At 36.9% G+C, this 16,556-nt stretch overlaps 1 long non-coding RNA gene across 1 annotated transcript; it reads right to left on the bottom strand.

Annotated features, from left to right (window-relative positions):
- Positions 1 to 8,412: 8,412 nt before the first annotated feature.
- Positions 8,413 to 12,497, bottom strand: LOC141560858 (uncharacterized). Its single transcript, XR_012487839.1, has 4 exons — positions 11,794 to 12,497; positions 11,465 to 11,592; positions 10,198 to 10,317; positions 8,413 to 8,725 (listed from the first exon to the last, which is right to left on the bottom strand). It is a non-coding gene; the product is annotated as an uncharacterized LOC141560858 (long non-coding RNA).
- Between the last annotated feature and the right edge of the window lie 4,059 nt (positions 12,498 to 16,556).

Genomic DNA, 16,556 nt, shown 5'->3' on the forward strand with positions numbered 1-16,556 from the left:
TTTCTTGTTGCACATTAAGTATTAGATTCCGAAGGTATAAGTAACCTGGGTAGATAGACAGTAGTGCTAACACTTTACATTCACTTCGCAGTGTTCCTTCTCTGGGTGTAGTAATTTCTGTCCATCATTGATCAACTGGAAGTGAGTTGGATCTTCTTGTTGAACATGTTGAACATTTCCACTTCCATCAGAATACATCCTCATACAGTATTGTTGTTGAAATGTACAGTGATCTTCTGGTTCTATTCATTTCATTCAGCAACAGTTGATTTAAGTCTCTCCAGGCCTCTCTGTATTCCTCCTGCTGGTCATTTCTTACAGAGCACTAATATTCCATAACCTTCATATACCACAATTTACCCAACCATTTTCCAATTGATGGACATCCATTCAACTTCCAGTTTCTAGCTACAACAAAAAGAGCTGCCACAAACATTTTGGCACATGCAGGTCCCTTTCCGCTCTTTAGTATTTCTTTGGGATATAATCCCAATAACAGCAATGCTGGGTCAAAGGGTATGCACAGTTTGATAACTTTTTGGGCATAGTTCCAAATTGCTCTCCAGAATGGCTGGATTCTTCCACAACTCCCCCAACAATGTATCAGTGTCCCAGTTTTCCCACAGCCCCTCCAACATTCATCATTATTTGTTCCTGTCATCTTAGCCAATCTGACAGGTGTGTAGTGGTATCTCAGAGTTGTCTTAATTTGCATTTCTCTGATCAGTAGTGATTTGGAACACTCTTTCATATGAGTGGAAATAGTTTCAATTTCATCATCTGAGAATTGTCTGTTCATATCCCTTGACCATTTATCAATTGGAGAATGGTTTGGTTTCCTATAAATCAGGGTCAGTTCTCTATATATTTTGGAAATGAGACTTTTGTCAGGACCTTTACTTTTAAAAATATTTTGCCAATTTGTTACTTCCATTCTAATCTTGTTTGCATTACTATTGTTTGTAGAGAAACTTTTTAGTTTGATGTAATCAAAATCTTCTATTTTGTGATCAATAATGATCTCTAGTTCTCCTCTGGTCATAAATTCCTTCCTCCTCCACAGGTCTGAGAGGTAGACTATTCTCTGTTCCTCTAATCTATTTATGATCTCATTCTTTATGCCTAAATCATGGACCCATTTTGATCATGGTGTTAAGTGTGGATCCATATCTAATTTCTGCCATACTAATTTCCAGTTTTCCCAACAGTTTTTTTCCGAATAATGAATTTTTGTCCCTAATGGTGGTATCTTTGGGTTTGTCAAAGATTAGATTGCTATAGATGTACCCTTTTTTGTCCTTTGTATCTAATCTGTTCCACTGATCTACCGTTCTATTTCTTAGCCAGTACCAAATGGTTTTGGTGACTGCTGCTATATAATATAGCTTTAGATCGGGTACACTTGGACCACCTTCCTCTGACTTTTTTTTCATTAGTTCCCTTGCATATTCTTCCAAAAGGATTTTGTTGTTATTTTTTCTAGATCATTAAAATAGTTTCTTGGGAGTCTGATTGGTATAGCACTAAATAAATAGATTAGTTTGGGGAGTATTGTCATCTTTATTATATTCGCTCGGCCTACCCAAGAGCACTGAATGTCTTTCCAATTATTTAAATCTGACTATTTTTGTGGCAAGTGTTTTGTAATTTTTCTCATATAATTCCTGACTATTCTTTGGTAAATGGATTCCCAAATACTTTCTACTCTCAACATTTGTTTGGAATGGAATTTCTCTTTGTATCTCTTCCTCTTGCATTTTGTTGGTGATATATAAGAATGCTGAGGATTTATGTGGATTTATTTTGTATCCTGCCACTTTGCTAAAATTCTGAATTCTCTCTAATAGCTTTTTAGCAGAGTCTTTGGGGTTCTCTAAGTATACCATCATGTCATCTGCAAAGAGTGATAGTTTGATTTCCTCATTTCCTACTCTAATTCCTTGAATCTCTCTTGGCTCTTATTGCCGAGGCTAGCGTTTCTAGTACTATATTGAATAGTAATGGTGATAGTGGGCAACCTTGTTTCACTCCTGATCTTACAGGGAAAGGTTGCAGTTTATTTCTATTGCATATTATGCTTACTGAAGGTCTTAAATATATGCTCCTGATTATTCTAAGGAAGAATCCATTTATTCCTATACTCTCAAGAGTTTTTAGTAGGAATGGATGTTGGATTTTGTCAAATGCTTTTTCTGCATCTATTGAGATGATCATATGGTTTTTATTAATTTGATTATTAATATGGTCAATTATACTAATAGTTTTCCTAATATTAAACCAGCCCTGCATTCCTGGTATGAATCCTACTTGATCATAGTATATTATCCTGGGGATGATTTTCTGAAGTCTTTTTGCTAATATCTTATTTAAGATTTTAGCATCAATATTCATTAAGGAAATTGGTCTATAATTTTCTTTCTCAGTTTTCGATCGACCTGGTTTAGGTATCAGTACCATGTCTGTGTCATAAAAGGAGTTTGGCAGGACTCCTTCATTCCCTATTTTTTCAAATAGTTTATATAGCATTGGGGCAAATTGTTCTTTAAATGTTTGGTAGAATTCACATGTAAATCCATCTGGTCCTGGGGATTTTTCCTGGGGAGTTGATTAATACCTTGGTCTATTTTTTTTTTCTGAAATGGGACTATTTAAGCAATTTATTTCCTCCTCTGTTAATCTAAGAAGCCTATATTTTTGGAGGAAGTCATCCATTTCACTTAAGTTATCAAATTTATTGGCATAAAGTTGGGTAAAGTAACACATTATTTCTCTAATTTCCTCTTCATTGGTGGAAAGGTCCCCCTTTTCATTTGTAAGACTAACAATTTGATTTTCCTCTTTCTTTTTTCTGATCAGATTTACCAAAGGTTTATCTATTTTATTGGCTTTTTCATAAAACCAACTCTTGGTTTTATTTATTAATTCAATAGTTTTTTACTTTCAATATTATTGATTTCTCCTTTTAATTTTTGTATTTCAAGTTTAATTTTTGGTTGGGGGTTTTTTATTTGGTCTTTTTCTGGCCTTTTAAGTTGCAAGCCCAATTCGTTAATCTTCTCTTTCTCTATTTTCTTCATAGAAGCCTCTAAAGATATAAAATTTCCCCTTATTACTGCTTTAGCTGCATCCCACAGATTTTGGTATGATGTCTCATCATTGTCATTATCTTGGGTGAAATTATTGTTTCTATAATTTGCTCTTTCACCCAGTCATTCTTTAAGATGAGTTTATTCAGTTTCCAATTACTTTTTGGTCTATTTATCCCTAACTTTTTACTGAATGTAGCTTTTATTGCATTGTGATCTGAGAAGAAGGCATTTATTATTTCTGCCTTCCTACATTGAATTTTGAGATCTTTATGTCCTAATATATGGTCAATTTTTGTATAGGATCCATGAACTGCTGAGAAGAAAGTATATTCCTTTCTATTGCCATTCAGTTTTCTCCAAAGATCTATCATACCTAGTTTTTCTAATGTTCTCTTTACTTTTTTAATTTCTTTCTTGTTTGTTTTGTGGTTTGATTTGTCTAAATCTGAGAGTGCAAGGAGGAGATCTCCCACTATTATAGTTTTACTGTCTATTTCTTCTTGCAACTCTCTTAACTTTTCCTTTAGAAAGTTAGATGCTATACCACTTGGTGCATATATGTTTAGTATCGATATGGCTTCATTATTTATGCTACCTTTCAGCAGGATATAGTTTCCTTCCTTATAACTTTTAATTAGATCATCTTCGGCTTTTGCTTGATCTGAGATAAGGATATCTACCCCTGCTTTTTTGGCTTTACCTGAAGCGTAATAGATTCTGCTCCAACCTTTTACCTTTACTCTCTCTATATATATATCTCCCTGATTTAAGTGTGTTTCCTGTAAACAACATATTGTAGGGTTCTGATTTTTGATCCAGTCTGCTATCCGTCTCCATTTGATGGGAGCATTCATCCCATTCACATTTACAGTTAAAATTACTAATTCTGTATTACCTGCCATCATATTATCCCCAGATTATGCCTTTTCCCTTGACCCCCCTGAACCCCTTCCCCGATATTTAATTTATAGACCCCCCTTGTGACACGCAGCCCTCCCTTTTTTTTGTGTCCCTCCCCCCTCCCTCCACATCCCTTCCCTTATTCTCCTTTTCCTTTTCCTTTTTCCTCTCCCCCCTTTTAATGAGGTGAGAGAGAATTCTCTGAAAAACAAATATGACAATTATTTACTCTTTGAGTCTCTTCTGATGAGAGTAAGATTTACACAATGATTCTCCCCCTCTCTAAATTCCCTCAGATATGGTGTATTTTCTATGCCTCTTCCTGGGATGTAGTTTCCCTCTTTTTATCACACCCAACCCTTTTTCTGATAATACCCCCTTCCTTTTACTACACCCCCTCCTTTTTTTTTTTCTTTTATATCAGTAAAATCAAATTATCCATGTGTACTTTCTATATACCCACAACAGAGATATAGTTCTCAAGGGTTCTGTGTACCTTTTTCTGTTTCTCTTCAGTCTTGTGGATATAGATCAAATTTTTTGTTTAAGTCTGGTTTTTTTCTTAGAAACATATGGAATTCCTCTATTGCATTGAATGACCATCTTCTTCCATGGAAAAAGATGCTAAACTTAGCTGGGTAGTTTATTCATGGTTGCAATCCTTGATCTTTTGCCTTTCGGAATATCAGGTTCCAGGCCCTTCTATCTTTTAATGTGGAGGCAGCCAGATCTTGTGTGATCCTTATTGTGGCCCCTTGGTATTTAAATTGTTTTTTTCTAGCTGCTTGCAGGATTTTCTCCTTTGTGTGCTAATTCTGCAGCTTAGGCACAATATTCTGTGGTGTTCTTTTTTAGGGTCTATTTCAGAAGGAGTTCGATGAATTCTTACAACATCTACTTTCCCATCTGTTTCTATTATCTCTGGACAGTTCTCTTTAATAATTTCCTGTAAAATAGAATCTAGGATCTTATTTTGGTCATAGTTTTTGGGAAGTCCAATGATCCGCAGATTATCTCTCCTAGATCTATTTTCCAGGTCTATAGAATTTCCCAGTAAGTATTTGACGTTATTCTCCAGCTTTTCATTTTTTTTTTTTTGTTTTGTTTGACTGATTCTTGGGTTCTCAGTGAATCATTCATTTCTATTTGTTCCATCCTGAATTTTAAGGAGTTATTTTCTTCATTCACAGTTTTTACTTCTTTTTGTAAATGCCCAATTTCGTTTTTAAATGAGTTATTTTTGCTCTATTGATTTTTTTTTCCATTTCCCTAATTTTTTTTTTTGAGAATTATTTTCTTCTTCCAATTCAGAAATCCTATTTTCTTGGGACTCTTTTATGTTCTCCAATTCAGAAATACTATTTTCTTGAGATTTTTTTATCTTCTCCAGTTCAGAAATCCTACTTTCCTGTGTTTTTTTTTTACCTTTTCTAATTCACTAATTTTGTTTCCCTGCATCTCCTGTGAATTCTTTATTTTTTCCAACCCCAATTTCACAACGTTGTTATTCTCTTTCCTTTCCCCATTTTTCTTCAAACTCTCTTAACTTTTTAATAGTCTCTTCAAGGAGAGAGTTATGTGATGGGGGGCAGGAATTATTCCCCTTTAGGTTGTTATCTGCTGACTCTCTGCTGTTAACTTCCTTGGGCTTGGATACCTGCTCTTTCTCTGTGTAGAAGGAATCTATATTTTTGGGGGGCTTTTTGCTCATACTTAAAAAATCTTTTCGGGTCTGTCCCTGGGGTAGGAAATTATTTCTTTCTTTCTTTACCACTTCTTCCCAGACTTGATGGATGCAGCGGCCCCTGCGCCTGAGCTAAGAGAGAGCTCTGGGAGAGAGTTCCCCACCCCCTCCCTGGAAGTGCCTCAGAGGCGATCAGCAGTGCTGTGCTTTGAGGGCACTGTGTTCTAGTGGCTTCCCTGATGTTTGAGACTGTACAGTAAAGGCGACTCAAAGCCTAGCCTATGTGTCTGGTTGAGACGTGGATGTCTGCAGCAGGTGACCTGAAAAGCCCCTGCGCTCACACTGGAAGTGTCTGCCAGAAACCGCGGTCCCTAGTTCAAAGGTTCTGCTTCTCTGGGACTTCCATTCCACAGCCTCTAGCCAAGCCAGGCAATATGAGTTACAGCCCCGCCCACTTTTCAATCTCTTAACTACCCCCCAGGTGAAAGCCTGGATTGCCTATGTCGGCCACACCCACCAGTGCCAAGATGTGCTGAGTCACCCCCGGGATCCAGGAAGATCCAATCTGGTTTTAAATTTTAAAGTTGCTGAGATTTCTCTTCTGAACTGCTGTATTATAAGCAGAGAAGAGCTAACAGCCTGTGCCAGATTCTTCTATCTCAGTGGATTCTCTGATCCCAGAGCCCTCCCCAGCGCGATCAGCGCAGTGTGCCACCACCCCACCGTCTGCACTGGCCTCTCTTCTTCCTCCCCTGGGAGCTGACCTTTCCTGTTCAAATTCCAGATTCTCTTCAGCTGGTAAGTCGTGCTTCCAGTCCTTGTGGATTCTATCAGTCCAGCGCTATTTCTGAGGCTGAGTAAATCTAGTTGGTTGTGAGGGAAGAAAGGAGCTTACACAGTCGCGGTGTATCTTCTCCACCATCTTGGCTCCACCCATGAACCAAGACCATTTTGTTTTCATCTTTATGTCTCCAAGGTCTAGTGTAATACATGACCCCTAGTAAGTATGTAATATATGTTTGCTCCTTGTTTAGTTGTGCTTTGCTGATTGAGTAGTCTAAGGAAGATGGGTGAGGTAGGCTACCAAATGAATGATATGGTCACAAAAGACACAGGGACCAGAAACTGGGGACATGAGTAGAAGCAGCCAGCGGGAAAGGGAGCTAAGCCCCCATATTGCTCTTGGGATGGAACCTACGTTTTGGCTGAAAAGCAAGAGGAGCTAGGGCCACAGTTAAGACCCCAGACAGCTTTATCAGGTAACTTTCATCATATAGAATTTGGAAAACACCCCATTGAACGCTGCAGATCTAGAATCCCCTTGTTAATTAGGCCAGAGTTGTCTGTACAAGACAAGATCTGTTTCAATCTAGCCTCTATTTTGCTGACCTGTTGCCTCAGTTTCTTTAACTGAGAGTGTGGATAATAGCACCTACCTCCCAGTGTTGTTGAGGAGAGAATATATGTAAAGTGCTTAGCACAGTGCTTGGTACATAGGAGTTTAATAAATGCTTGTTTCCTTAAGAAATATTGGTAAATTGGAAGTGATTCGAAGTGGAAAAATGGCAGAGCTACCACGGAAAAGCTCCAACAGTTCTTGCCCTCAAGGAGGTGGTTTTCTGTAGATGAGACCCTCCAAGCCCAAGCCCAGAAGTGGAAAGCCCAAGATGGAGGATGAGAAGGTGCTGTCAGAGAGCCATCCAGACCACCTTCTCTTCCACACCCTGGGAGGATTCCCAAGGCCAAACTAAGCACTAGCTCTGGAAGCCGGCTTGACTGGCTTGTCAAAGCCTTCTGGGGCCCTTCATCCAATGAAGGCTGCATTCTGCTTGGGAGTTAGTTTGGTTTCATTTTATTGCCAGGGCCTGTACATCAATTCACAAGAGGTATTGTTCCAGCTTTATCATTCAGTGCAAACATCTTTTGTGGCTAACCTGAGGTTTGCCACTATCTATGGAATCAAATCAGAAGGGGTTTTCCCATCTCCAATCTTGCTGGCTCCAGAGCACCCATTTGCTTTTCTAGCACTCTTACTATCCCCCTTCTTCATCCAGGGGATTTAGGTTCCCAACTTCTGAAGAAAGGTTAGATTTTCAGAAACAGAAATTTTACATTTCAGTCATATAGATTATAATGAGCACAAGTCAGGCAGAAGAAACTTCAAAGGGGGAATGGGGGGCTCTAGCACAAGCCTGTGGGGACACCAATTATTTTCTGGCTCAGCCTTCGCCTGGAGCTGAGGGGAAGCACCTGGATGCAAATCTCTAAGCCAGTCCCTTGTCATTCTGAATTGCCCTCCAGGTATGGAATGGCTGCTCTGCTCCTCCAGGAAGATCCAAAAGACTTCAGCAGGGCCACTTCCTAGCTTCTCTGGGACTTCTCTGGCTAGAACACAACAGACCTGCTGCTTGTTAACCCCCAATAGCTCTTTGCTCCCAGACTTTCAGACGGTCCCAAGCCTCTGATGGCAAAGGTCCTGGTTACAGTTGTTTCACAATCTCAAAGAAGAAGAAATCTGCCTCCCTCTCTTATTCCCAAACCCAGATAGGATATAGCCAGCTTTACCCATCAGCAGTATGGGCTAGCTGCAAATAAGGGAAAAATTTAATTTACCCAATAAGTTTGCCAACAAGTATTTCTTTAGATTAACGAGCTGGCAAATCTAATAACTAGATAGCACAGAAGAAACTGGGAAATATCACTAATCATGTGGAAGCTGAAAGAATGACAACTTGACACTTTTGGAAACAGAAAAAAACTTTTTTTTTTAAAAACCCCATCAAACTCCGCAACATCTGTCCCCTTCCCCCCACCAGTACAATAAACTCCAAAGTATAGATCAAAACTCCCCAACAACAATCAGCAACATCATCTGTCCCCTTCCCCCCACCAGTACAATAAACTCCAAAGTATAGATCAAAAATCCCCAACAACAATCTAAATCCCGTTTGAAGTAGATCTTCAAGGCCCGAAAACATGTGTTCAATATCGCCAGAATCTGGTCACTCTGGGTTCAGTATCTCCTTTGCTTCAGTATTGGCTTATAGGTTGCCTGAAAAGGTAAAATGTTACAGCATAAGTGAAAGATATGTGTCCTTTTAATATACTGGAAAAACCATCCATAAACTGCAATATTTTTTGGGGGGTGTTTGTATATTTTAATCCAGCTATTCATTCTCTTCTGCCTATAAATCTCGTTTCTACCTATAAATCTCTTTTCTGCTTATAAATCCCTTTTTTAATCTAAAAATCTCTTTTCTATTATAAATCACTTTATTATAAATCTCTTTTCTACCTATAAATTGCTTTTCTTCCTATAAATCTCTTTTCTACCTATAAACATTTCTACTACAAATCTATCTTTTCACTTATCTATCCATCATTATCTTTTTAACTATGCATCAAGTGTATCTATTCAATCTATTTGTGTATCCTATCTATCCCATTCATCTATCACCAGTTTTCTATGTATCTAGTCTATTGGTCTATTTGTCCACGCATCCATTCTCATATTCACATACTACTCCCTTTGCTGTCAGGATCCAACTGGGTTGTTGTGGCGAGATCCTCACCTTTAAGTCAGAAAAGTTTGGGTGTTCTCCGGCGCGTCACAATGAGCATCACACAATGAGGTCTCCATGGCCAAGGTAAGCAAGGAAACTGCTCATCAGATGAGGATTGTGCCAGGCTTTATGCGGAGGTTTTCTTTTAAAAATATTTTTTAGGAAACCTTTTTATTTTAGAAAACATATGAAGGGGAAAGTTTTCAACACTGAGCCTTGTGAAACCTGCTGTTCCAACATTCCCCCTCCTTCCTTCCACCTCCTTCCCTAGATGACCGGTAATTACATGTTAAATATGTGAAAATATATGATAAATCCAATGTATATAAAAATATTTATGCAATTATCTTGCTTATGCAGAGATTTTCTTCCTACTTCTTTTTTTTGTTGAATAAGTAGTAAAAGCAATAGTAATAATACTAGGAATAGGAGTTACACTACTAGTAGTAGAAATAGTAGTAATAGTAATAGTAAAGTAATAGTAATAGTAATAGTAAAGTAATAGTAATAGTAATAGTAAAGGTAGTATTACAAATAATAGTAGTAGTGGTAGTAGAAGGAGTATTAATAGGAATAAGAGCAATGATAGTAGTAGTAGCAGGAGGAAGAGAACTAGAAGGAATGGGAGTAGTATGAATAGTAACAGTAATAAGAGTGGGAGTAATTGTAGTAGTTGGTGGAAGAGTAATAGTAGTAATCTTAAGAGTGATACTAATAGGAGTAGGAAGAGGAGTAATAGTAGAAGTAGTAGTAATAATAATAGGTGTAAGAGTACGAGTAATAATAGTAGTAGTAAGAATAGTATCTGACATTTACACAGTGCTTCACCATCTCCAAAGTAATATAGACCATGTTTTCTCTGATGCTACCCCTAAGGCTCAGACCCACCCTTATGGGAACAGCCAGACTCTCCCATCCTTGAGCCAGGGAGATGCATGTCCTGTTATTTAGGGTTCAGTACCTGTGTTCCAGGCTTCAGGGAAGAAACAAGATCTTTCACCATTTTGGCTTCCGATATCGTTACCCCACCAACCACAAAGAGGATCTGCAGTGGATGGTCACCGGGATGAGGTCGGCTCACCTGTAACATTCACCATAACAAGGATGGGGTCAGCCATCAGACAAGCATGTCAGGTTAATATATGACTCATTAATGATCAAATAAAGATCTTACGTTAGGACATAATGTTCGTAGATTTTCAGCTGTGGAATCAGAACTTTAGAACTAGAAATGTAGTCTCCTTGTGGTCGTGGAGCTCAAGTATCTCATTTAACATGTGAGGAAACTGACGCTCAGGGAGTTTAAGTGATAATAAAAAGTCATGCAGGTAAGAAATAATCAGCACAGCAAAATTCCACTTGTTTAATGTTACTTTATTACAGTGTCTTTCCCGTATCCCATCCCACCACCTTTTTTTTTTTTTTTTTTTTTTTTAAGAATTAATATGTTTAGCTATAGGTTAAAAGATTGAAGTATGGAAATATACACACACATATATGCACACACATACACACATATGTAATGAACACTTAGAGTTAACATGATAGTATAAACAGGATCTGTTTGACTCTTGTCTCTGCCTTTTACAACCTGTATGCGCTGGGACAATATACTAAATATACTTAACCACCCTGAGTCTCAGTAACTTTCTCTGTAAAATATGGAAGCAGAAAACCTGAAATATTCCCGCCAGCTCAAAATCCACGATGCTGTGACTCTACTTGAAACCAAATATTTCTCAAAGGCTTATTCTCAGTGGAGCAAAAATGATTGTACCATTCCCATTTTACAGATGAGGAAATTGAGGCAAACACAGATTAAGTGACTTGCCCAGAGTCCTACAGTTGGTGTTTGAAATCAGGTGCTGATTCAAGTGTGGTCCAACAGTGTTATCCACTGTACCAGCCAGCTGCCAATAATTTTAGAAAAGGTCTTCATCTATATGTAACTGAATTCAACAAGCATTTATGAAACCTCTAATATGAGCAAGTCATCTTGTTTCTGGGAACCAGGCATAGGATGATGAAAAAGAAAATAGTTTCTGAACTCAAAGAATCTGCTTTTGATTGTTTGTTTGTTTGTAAAGGTAGGCTCTCTATTTCCCAGATTATTTGTACTTCTAGTACATATAGGGTTAGTCAGCAACCTGGCCCTACCTTCAACCCCTTATTAACACTGACTGCAGGAGGGAAACTGAAGATAGATTATCTCTATATAGCTGCTTTACCTTCATGAACATGCTAAATCCCAGTTTATGTAGATCACTGAGGTCCGAAGACATGCCTTCAATATCACCAGCATCTGGTCACAAGTGGTTCAGTATCTCCTCTGCTTTAGCAGTGGCTTATAGGATGCCTGAAAAGGTAAAATGTTACAGCATAAGTGAAAGATATGTGTCCATTTGATCTACTGGAATAACCATCCACAAACTGGAATTTTTTGTGGGTGGGGGAAGAGGGAAGGAAAGAGAAGTCAAATATTTCCCAAGCCAGATAGAAAGCAACCATTTTAGCTTCTATAATATTGAAGAATAAAATATAATAGTTTAATACTGACCTGAAGGCAGTCTCAATCTTTGACAGGAGCACTTGGTATGATGCTGATGAGGACCAGAAAGGATCTCTTTTTCCAGTAATTTATTTACTGATTTACCTAACCCTCCATTGACTCAATCATTATCTATGTATATTTAATGCAGCTATTCATTCTCTTCTGCCTATAAACCCCTTTTCTACCTATAAATCTCTTGTCTAATTAAAAATCACTTTTTTTATCTAATAATCTGTTTTCTACTTATAAATCGCTTTAATTACTATAAATCTTTTCTACTTATAAATTGCTTTTCTTCCTATAAATCTCTTTTCTACCTATGAATCGCTTTTCTTCCTATAAATCTCTTTTCTGCCTATGAATCGCTTTTCTACTTATAAATCTCTTTTCTACCTATATATCACTTTTCTTCCTATAAATCTCTATTCTACCTATAAACTTTTCTACTATAAATCTATCTTTTCACTTATCTATTCATCATTATCTTTTTAACTATGCATCAAGTGTATCTATTCAATCTATTTGTCTATACTATCTATCCCATCCATCCATCACCAGTTATCTATGTATCTAGTCTAATAGTCTATTTGTCCACTCATCCATTCTTCTATACACACATCCTACTCCCTTTGCTTTCAGGATCCAACTGGGTTGTTGTGGCGAGATCATCACCTTTAAGTCAGAAAACCTTGGGTGTTCTCAGGCATGTCACAATGAACTAGAGCATGTCACAATGGGCATCACCCAATGAGGTCTCCATGGCTAAGGTAAGCAAGGCAACTGCTCATCAGATGAGGATTTTGCTCAGGCTGTATGCGGAGGTTTTCTTTTAAAAATATTTTTTAGGAAACCTTTTTATTTAAAAAACATATGAAATGGCAAGTTTTCAACACTGAGCCTTGCTAAACCTCCTGTTCCAACATTCCCCCTCCTTCCTTCCACCTCCTAGCCTGGGTGACCTGTAATTACATGTTAAATATGTGAAAATATATGATAAATCCAATGTATATAAAATATTTATACAATTATCTTGCTTATGCAGAGATTTTCTTCCTACTTTTTTTTGTTGACATCATTTTCCGCAATAATATGTAAACTTTGAGGGCAAGACCATTTTTTAAAATTCATTTTTCCAAATTATCCCCCCCCCCTCCATTTTCTCCCCCCCCAATGACAGGCAATCCCATACATTTTACATGTGTTACAATATACCCTAGATACAATATATGTGTGTAAATACCATTTTCTTGTTGCACATTAAGTATTAGATTCCGAAGGTATAAGTAACCTGGGTAGATAGACAGTAGTGGTAACACTTTACATTCACTTCCCAGTGTTCCTTCTCTGGGTGTAGTTATTTCTGTCCATCATTGATCAACTGGAAGTGAGTTGGGTCTTCTTGTTGAACATGTTGAACATTTCCACTTCCATCAGAATACATCCTCATATAGTATTGTTGTTGAAATGTACAGTGATCTTCTGGTTCTATTCATTTCATTCAGCAACAGTTGATTTAAGTCTCTCCAAGCCTCTCTGTATTCCTCCTGCTGGTCATTTCTTACAGAGCACTAATATTCCATAACCTTCATATACCACAATTTACCCAACCATTCTCCAATTGATGGACATCCATTCAACTTCCAGTTTCTAGCTACAACAAAAAGAGCTGCCACAAACATTTTGGCACATGCATGTCCCTTTCCGCTCTTTAGTATTTCTTTGGGATATAATCCCAATAACAGCAATGCTGGGTCAAAGGGTATGCACAGATTGATAACTTTTTGGGTATAGTTCCAAATTGCTCTCCAGAATGGCTGGATTCTTCCACAACTCCCCCAACAATGTATCAGTGTCCCAGTTTTCCCACAGCCCCTCCAACATTCATCATTATTTGTTCCTGTCATCTTAGCCAATCTGACAGGTGTGTAGTGGTATCTCAGAGTTGTCTTAATTTGCATTTCTCTGATCAGTAGTGATTTGGAACACTCTTTCATATGAGTGGAAATAGTTTCAATTTCATCATCTGAGAATTGTCTGTTCATATCCCTTGACCATTTATCAATTGGAGAATGGTTTGGTTTCCTATAAATCAGGGTCAGTTCTCTATATATTTTGGAAATGAGACTTTTGTCAGGACCTTTACTTTTAAAAATATTTTGCCAATTTGTTACTTCCATTCTAATCTTGTTTCCATTAGTATTGTTTGTAGGAGATACTTTTTAGTTTGATGTAATCAAAATCTTCTATTTTGTGATCAATAATGATCTCTAGTTCTCCTCTGGTCATAAATTCCTTCCTCCTCCACAGGTCTGAGAGGTAGACTATTCTCTGTTCCTCTAATCTATTTATGATCTCATTCTTTATGCCTAAATCATGGACCCATTTTGATCATGGTGTTAAGTGTGGATCCATATCTAATTTCTGCCATACTAATTTCCAGTTTTCCCAACAGTTTTTTTCCGAATAATGAATTTTTGTCCCTAATGGTGGTATCTTTGGGTTTGTCAAAGATTAGATTGCTATAGATGTACCCTTTTTTGTCCTTTGTATCTAATCTGTTCCACTGATCTACCGTTCTATTTCTTAGCCAGTACCAAATGGTTTTGGTGACTGCTGCTATATAATATAGCTTTAGATCGGGTACACTTGGACCACCTTCCTCTGACTTTTTTTTTCATTAGTTCCCTTGCATATTCTTCCATATGGATTTTGTTGTTATTTTTTCTAGGTCTTTAAAATAGTTTCTTGGGAGTCTGATTGGTATAGCACTAAATAAATAGATTAGTTTGGGGAGTATTGTCATCTTTATTATATTCGCTCGGCCTATCCAAGAGCACTGAATGTCTTTCCAATTATTTAAATCTGACTATTTTTGTGGCAAGTGTTTTGTAATTTTTCTCATATAATTCCTGACTATTCTTTGGTAAATGGATTCCCAAATACTTTCTACTCTCAACATTTGTTTGGAATGGAATTTCTCTTTGTATCTCTTCCTCTTGCATTTTGTTGGTGATATATAAGAATGCTGAGGATTTATGTGGATTTATTTTGTATCCTGCCACTTTGCTAAAATTCTGAATTCTCTCTAATAGCTTTTTAGCAGAGTCTTTGGGGTTCTCTAAGTATACCATCATGTCATCTGCAAAGAGTGATAGTTTGATTTCCTCATTTCCTACTCTAATTCCTTGAATCTCTCGGCACTTATTGCCGAGGCTAGCGTTTCTAGTACTATATTGAATAGTAATGGTGATAGTGGGCAACCTTGTTTCACTCCTGATCTTACTGGGAAAGGTTGCAGTTTATTTCTATTGCATATTATGCTTACTGAAGGTCTTAAATATATGCTCCTGATTATTCTAAGGAAGAATCCATTTATTCCTATACTCTCAAGAGTTTTTAGTAGGAATGGATGTTGGATTTTGTCAAATGCTTTTTCTGCATCTATTGAGATGATCATATGGTTTTTATTAATTTGATTATTAATATGGTCAATTATACTAATAGTTTTCCTAATATTAAACCAGCCCTGCATTCCTGGTATGAATCCTACTTGATCATAGTGTATTATCCTGGGGATGATTTTCTGAAGTCTTTTTGCTAATATCTTATTTAAGATTTTAGCATCAATATTCATTAAGGAAATTGGTCTATAATTTTCTTTCTCAGTTTTCGATCGACCTGGTTTAGGTATCAGTACCATGTCTGTGTCATAAAAGGAATTTGGCAGGACTCCTTCATTCCCTATTTTTTCAAATAGTTTATATAGCATTGGGGATAATTGTTCTTTAAATGTTTGGTAGAATTCACATGTAAATCCATCTGGCCCTGGGGATTTTTTCCTGGGGAGTTGATTAATAGCTTGTTCTATTTCTTTTTCTGAAATGGGACTATTTAAGCAATTTATTTCCTCCTCTGTTAATCTAAGAAGCCTATATTTTTGGAGGAAGTCATCCATTTCACTTAAGTTATCAAATTTATTGGCATAAAGTTGGGTAAAGTAACGCATTATTTCTCTAATTTCCTCTTCATTGGTGGAAAGGTCCCCCTTTTCATTTGTAAGACTAACAATTTGATTTTCCTCTTTCTTTTTTCTGATCAGATTTACCAAAGGTTTATCTATTTTATTGGCTTTTTCATAAAACCAACTCTTGGTTTTATTTATTAATTCAATAGTTTTTTACTTTCAATATTATTGATTTCTCCTTTTAATTTTTGTATTTCAAGTTTAATTTTTGGTTGGGGGTTTTTTATTTGGTCTTTTTCTGGCCTTTTAAGTTGCAAGCCCAATTCATTAATCTTCTCTTTCTCTATTTTCTTCATAGAAGCCTCTAAAGATATAAAATTTCCCCTTATTACTGCTTTAGCTGCATCCCACAGATTTTGGTATGATGTCTCATCATTGTCATTATCTTGGGTGAAATTATTGTTTCTATAATTTGCTCTTTCACCCAGTCATTCTTTAAGATGAGATTATTCAGTTTCCAATTACTTTTTGGTCTATTTATCCCTAACTTTTTACTGAATGTAGCTTTTATTGCATTGTGGTCTGAGAAGAAGGCATTTATTATTTCTGCCTTCCTACATTGAATTTTGAGATCTTTATGTCCTATTACATGGTCAATTTTTGTATAGGATCCATGAACTGCTGAGAAGAAAGTATATTCCTTTCTATTGCCATTCAGTTTTCTCCAAAGGTCTATCATACCTAGTTTTTCTAATGTTCTCTTTACTTTTTTAATTTCTTTCTTGTTTGTTTTGTGGTTTGATTT

This window comes from Sminthopsis crassicaudata, chromosome 3, assembly GCF_048593235.1.
Source record: "Sminthopsis crassicaudata isolate SCR6 chromosome 3, ASM4859323v1, whole genome shotgun sequence".
Taxonomy (NCBI): Eukaryota; Metazoa; Chordata; class Mammalia; order Dasyuromorphia; family Dasyuridae; genus Sminthopsis; species Sminthopsis crassicaudata.